At 51.6% G+C, this 5,756-nt stretch overlaps 1 long non-coding RNA gene across 1 annotated transcript; it reads left to right on the forward strand.

The window, feature by feature from the left end:
* The first annotated feature begins 4,571 nt into the window (after nt 1-4,571).
* On the forward strand, nt 4,572-5,368 carry LOC135399459 (uncharacterized). Its single transcript, XR_010424279.1, has 2 exons — nt 4,572-4,716; nt 5,188-5,368. It is a non-coding gene; the product is annotated as an uncharacterized LOC135399459 (long non-coding RNA).
* The last annotated feature ends 388 nt before the right edge of the window (nt 5,369-5,756 follow it).

Here is a 5,756-nt window from a genome sequence, read left to right on the forward strand (position 1 = left end):
TCCAGAGCCCTCCATGGAATCCAGCACGTCTCTCCCCGTTGCTATGGCCGTCTTTTTTACTGCGCGCGATATTCCTTCGCCATCGGCCAAATTCCGCGCCAAGCGCTTCAACGTTCTCTTGGCGATCGGTTTTATTTGCTGCCAGATGGGAACGATAAACTTGGATATGTTGCTCAACACACCGCCCCCTCGTTGGAAAAGGGGTCCCGTGTACACGGGAATTATTTTGGGGGAATTACGGTACATATTTGAAATGCAACGTTAGATTGGTTCTGCCTTTGGACCGCAACGGCAAACGTCTTCCCGTTTCGTCCGCGAGAACGATCGTCACTGAAGGAATTTCGAATTGAGACAGGTTAAAATACTGGATGTTATCTAACGTGTAGGTGACGACGTGCTTGTCTTTCTCGTAATAAAAGGGTAGTATTTTTAATATCGGTTTTTTCCCGCTCCCCACGTACGTGGGTTCCACGATATCCGTGTACACGATTATGTTGTGAAACGGGGGTTCCAGGAGTACCTCGACGGAGCTCGTAGCATCCTCATCCCCCGTGAACACGGTACGCGATTCGAAGCCCAAAAGCACGGCCAGGTACTCGGAAAGTCTTAGGGTGGAGGTGCCCTCGGAAAGCCGAATTTTACATTTCTGTTCGGTTCCGTCGAAGCTGAAGCGCGCGCGTTCGCCTACGCGCTGATTAATCGCATTTAGAAGTGCTTGCGGCGTCGCATAATAGCCGGGAGGCACATGTACTTGCAAAGATCGAGGAATTTTCGTCTTGATCGTGAAAGAAAATTGACGCGCTATGGGGAGAGAGACGCGTAGCGTTTCTTCGTGTCCCTCGACGGGTGTGAGATGTAGCAGCTTGACAAAGGGTTCCGGTACGTGCAACCCTTTCGGCGTTTTCAGAGAGTACACGTTATCCGCGAATTCTAGCGAGGCGTCCAGCTTGTGCGTCTGGAAATACTTGTTGAGTGTGTTCCGTAGGGACGTGGTTTCCGAATTCAGAGTGACGTCGCCGAAAGCGACGGGTGCGGCGTGCTCCAATAAGATGGAGGTGGCTTCGCGTTCGCTCAATTTGGGGGGTTTCACCGCACGACCTGCTTCGCGGGACGCTAGCGAGGCGTCGAGCGCTTGCGCGAGCCGAGGGTCCAATTCCACGGCTTTCACGTCCACGGGTAAGACGAAGTCGTATCGCGATTTATTGTACGCGAAAGAAACGTCGAATTCCGAAAGGGCTTTTCCCAAATCCCTCTCGAGATCCGAGGTGACACGAAAAGTTCTGCCGGCTTCCACCGTGTCCTCGAAAGAAACCTCGATTTTCGCATCTTGCCTTTCGTACCCGATATTTAAAAAATCGTTACTTATGCTGAGATCCATCAGACCGACTTTATACCGATTCGAGAGCTGAAGCGGACTATCGAAAGCTACCGTGAAGGCGTTGAGTTTATTCGAGGGAAACTTATCCATGCTGGCGTTCGAGAGCAGGTGGACGTAGATGTCCGACATCATTTCCCAATCTTGACCACGTCGCTGCTCGGAACCCAACTGTCGTGTTCTTTGTCGTAACCGAACCAGCGAACCAAGGAGAAGCTCTGACCGTTCACCTGCTTCTTCCTCAGCACTTTCGTTACTGGCCAAGGCTGATTGGCGTCTCGGGTTACGACGAGTACCTCCTCCGGGTAGAAAGATCCGTCCACTTCCTTACCCCGGTAATCTTCCAGGTGTACGACGGGAGGAGAGGTGTCTCTCAGGCGGGAGACGGTGAAAATCTGAGGCGACCAACTCCCTTCCGAGCTCTTATGAAAACCTTTTCTGTGAAGTAGGACCCTCACTTTATCCCCCAGTTTGAGCTTCTTTTTCACGGAGGGTACGACGGGCTTCCCATTTATCTTATTGAACAGCTCCAATTCGTTTTCGGGCGTGACTTCGGACGGGCTGATGCCCAAAGTCCTGTGTTTGGTGGTGTTGTAGTCGCGCACGATCTTGGGAAGCGCGGAAACGAAGTGGTATTTTCCCGTTACTCTAAAATAACGGAATATTCTGTCGCGTAAAGTGCGTATGACGCGCTCTGCCTGCGACGCTTTGATTACTGGAGAGAAGGTAGAATACATCTGTACCTTCTTTCGTGAGAGATACTCCTTGACGGTCTTGTTGTAGAATTCCCCGCCTCTGTCGCAAAAGATGCGTGTAGGTACGTTACCTCCCCGAAAAAGTCTTATCATGGCCCTTTTCATTTCGGCGGGGCGCTTCGTCTTTAGCGGGAGGGTGCGCAGAAAGCGGGAGAGGGAATCGATTGCCACGAGAATGTAGCGGTAGCCACCGTTGAATCTCTTGTATTTTGAAAAATCGGCGAGGTCCATTTGCCACACGTCGTTGATCTTGAGCGCGATGATGCGTCTCCTATTAAACTTTCTTCTGACCGGATGGTGAAGCGTGTAGGCATCCAGCTTTCTGAGAATGGCGAGAGCCTTCTTTTTGCTCAAGTGATGCGCTTTTCTATAGCGTTCCACACCCCCCAAACCACCCTCTGGTTTCTCATATCCCTCCATAAGTCGTCCACGCAATGGAGGCCTGCTGCTGCTGCTGCTGCTGCTGTTGAGGCTCGCGAGATTTGGGTAGAGAAATCAGACGCAATAGTTTCGAGACTTTGGGGAACCAGGAAGGTTTCTTTCCCGTCTTACGTTGCAACAAATAATTGACGAGTTCGTAAACGGAGGAGTGTCTGATGGGCTTGCCCGACACGGAGACACAACCCTCGCGATCCCAGGAAAGAACCTTCTTTAATTCCGAGACGACCCTTTCCGCTTCCTCTTCGTCCACCTCTGGAGAGAGGAGCGAATAGTCAAAGTCATTTGTAGCGTCGGACGCCTTGTTTTTATTGTCGTAGGGGTCAAATCCGTACTGCTTGAGTATGCGATACAGTGCTTGCAGTATGAGTTTCACTTTGACGTCGTCACTCTCCTTCGAGGAAAGAATGTTTCCGATGGAGGTGGTCACTTCAATTCTCTTGGCCATTGGCGAAAAGGTTCAACACGGCGGAAAGCAGGAGAGGAACCACCGACGAAAGAACGCCCTGTCCTCGCTGCTGAGACAGATAGCGCTTCAAACGTTGCGGATTCTTGTGAATCTTTTTGTAGGCGAGCCGTCGTAAAAAGCGTTTGTGCTTCTTCAAACGCGCGAACGTATCTGGAGCTAGAGCCACCTTTCCGTTCAATACATTGAGGCAAATTTCGGAGAGGTGTTTCATGTCGGACGAGGACGAACGTCTCAAGACGTCGCGGCGGCGTGGAGGGGGTAGAGTGGAGAGTACTTTGAGTAAAGTGAGGTGAGGGCGGAGATTCATTTCGGAGCGTAGATATATTGACGTTCTCCCGGAAAGATATTGCTACGCAACCTGTGATCCTCGTGCGTATAGTTGTGAAGATCCACGAGTAAATATGCGTGGGGCGACGACATCGCTTGTTTATATGCGTCCAGAAAATACTCCAATCTTTTTCTGCCAAATAGCTGTTGGCCGAAATGTTCCATCTGGTGCACGCTGCGCACGGTGCGCCACAGGACGACGTAACTGGCGTTGTAGGATATTGTTCTAAAATGGCTACTGTCGAAAAAGATGTTTTGAACGAGTAAGAAGATCGACGCGTTGGCGTGGTGAGAACCCCGAATGAAAAGATCGGTCACCTCCTTCAAGGAACCGGCGTCGGTCATGTGATCGTCGACGACGATCAGCGTAGCGCGCGACGTGTCCCACTCTCGCGGTAGCTCCTTGGTAAATTTTACGGAGTCCCCGAATTCGTCCTGCATGCTCGGCGAAGCATATTTCTGCACGTAGAATATTTGTGACGGAGGCTTGTCTACCACGTCGTTCAGGTTCCTCAACACGTTAGCAACGAACGTAGATTTGCCGCACATGGAGGGGCCGCTTAAGATACAGCGAAAGGGATGACGGAAACGAAAAGGTTCGGGGGAAGACATGTTGCGTGCGTACACGTTGCACGAAGAGAAAGAAGAGACTGAGACTCGAAGAGAAATGCATCGCTTTTTATTTACACATCCTCGTCGTCGTCGTCCTCTACATCGGAACTGCGTTCCCAATACAGATTGTCCAGGCTAAAGTTGGACTTCTTTTTCGCCAGTCTGTCCGCCGCTAAGATGCGGTCGAGCGTCTTCATCTTGTCCTGACACATTTCTTGACGTGCTTGCAACCATTCCAGACGGTGGACTTGAAAGGCTTCCTCCACGATGCCGCGTATAAATTCGCGAAGTTCTTCGTTTTTTGTCTTTTCCTTGCGACGACGAGAAACGCAGGAGAATAAACCACACATGGCGTTTTCCACGTATCGGTCAGAATGATGACGCGAGCGCGGTGCGCGCTGCCTTTATAGAGATAAACGCGCGCGCGCAAAGAACGGAGAATGAAAGCGAAACTGAAAAGCCACCCGTCGCCGCTAGGAGCGCGCGCGCGCAGCAGAGAGCCGAAACCGAAAACACCCGCGGCCGGCGCAGAGGGAGCTAGCAGCGCGCGCGCGCGCATGCGCGGACGGGTGGAGCAGAGGGCGCGCGCGCGTCGCCTCTCTCAGTTTCTCTCGGACCGTCGCGGAAGACGGACGTGCGCTCCGCGCGCTCGCTCAGTTGCTGGCTGGATCTCGTAGGGAGCAGACGTATGTTCTCCGCGCTCGCTCAGTTTCTGCCTGGAAGTTGCCGCGGGGGAAAAGGTGAGTGATTTGACGCGCTCCTTTTCTCGTATGTTTGCCGTGTTTAGCGGTGACCGCGCTCGTGTTAAGCCTTTTCTCGCATGTTTAGACTTGTTTTGCGGTGTCCAAGCCTGTTGACGCATGTTTAGCGATGTGTGGTTCCCGCCTTGTGTTAGCTGCGTAGTGTTGTGGTTAGGCTAAGCGATCGCCCCCGTAAGCCTCTTTCCTCGTATGTTTGCCGTGTTTAGCGGTGACCGCGCTCGTGTTAAGCCTTTTCTCGCATGTTTAGCGATGTGTGGTTCCCGCCTTGTGTTAGCTGCGTAGTGTTGGGTAGGCCTAAGCGATCGTCCCCGTAAGCCTTTTTCCCGCGATGTGTACTGTTTTCTGTTTTAGCAGTAGCGGTTAGACCTTTTCTCTCGCATGCCTAGACTTGCTTAGCAGTGCTGTCATTTTTACCCGCCGCTAGTATCTTGTTCTGTCTTTCTCGTCTAGAGCTATGATGGTGGCGCCATCTGGTGTGATGCCTTGCAACTAAGTGGCCACCTGTCGTCGATCTCTGCAACTGCTGGGTGCAAACTACCAACATGGCGGACGCTGGTCACTCGGGTGTTGCGGAGCGGCTTCTTCGCCGCGGCATCGTTGATTTTCGAATAAATTGTTTCTCTCTACTCTATTTCTATCTTTTTATTTTATTTTCTGCCTATTTTTTTATTTTTTATGACCACGATTATCCGGAAACGCACATCTTGGTCTGGACGCAAGATAGACGTTCCCCAATTAGTGTGATGGCTCCCTGGAGGGTGCTGATTAATGTGGGGGGTCCCAATTAGCTCTAATTGCTAATTAATGGCGTCCAGGCCAGATGTGCGTTTCCGGATAATCGTGGTCAGTACTTACTACTGCACGGCAGACAAGCAAATAGATGACTTGCGCGCTTAGTATATTCTGTTGGCTTCATTGATGCTTTGTCACACGACAACGGGAATACCTATGAACTCACCTGGGTTGCTTCCCGGGGCCGCCACAGCCGATTGGAGAGATTTTATGTCTCACCAGGACTG

Source organism: Ornithodoros turicata, chromosome 7 (assembly GCF_037126465.1).
Source record: "Ornithodoros turicata isolate Travis chromosome 7, ASM3712646v1, whole genome shotgun sequence".
NCBI lineage: Eukaryota > Metazoa > Arthropoda > Arachnida > Ixodida > Argasidae > Ornithodoros > Ornithodoros turicata.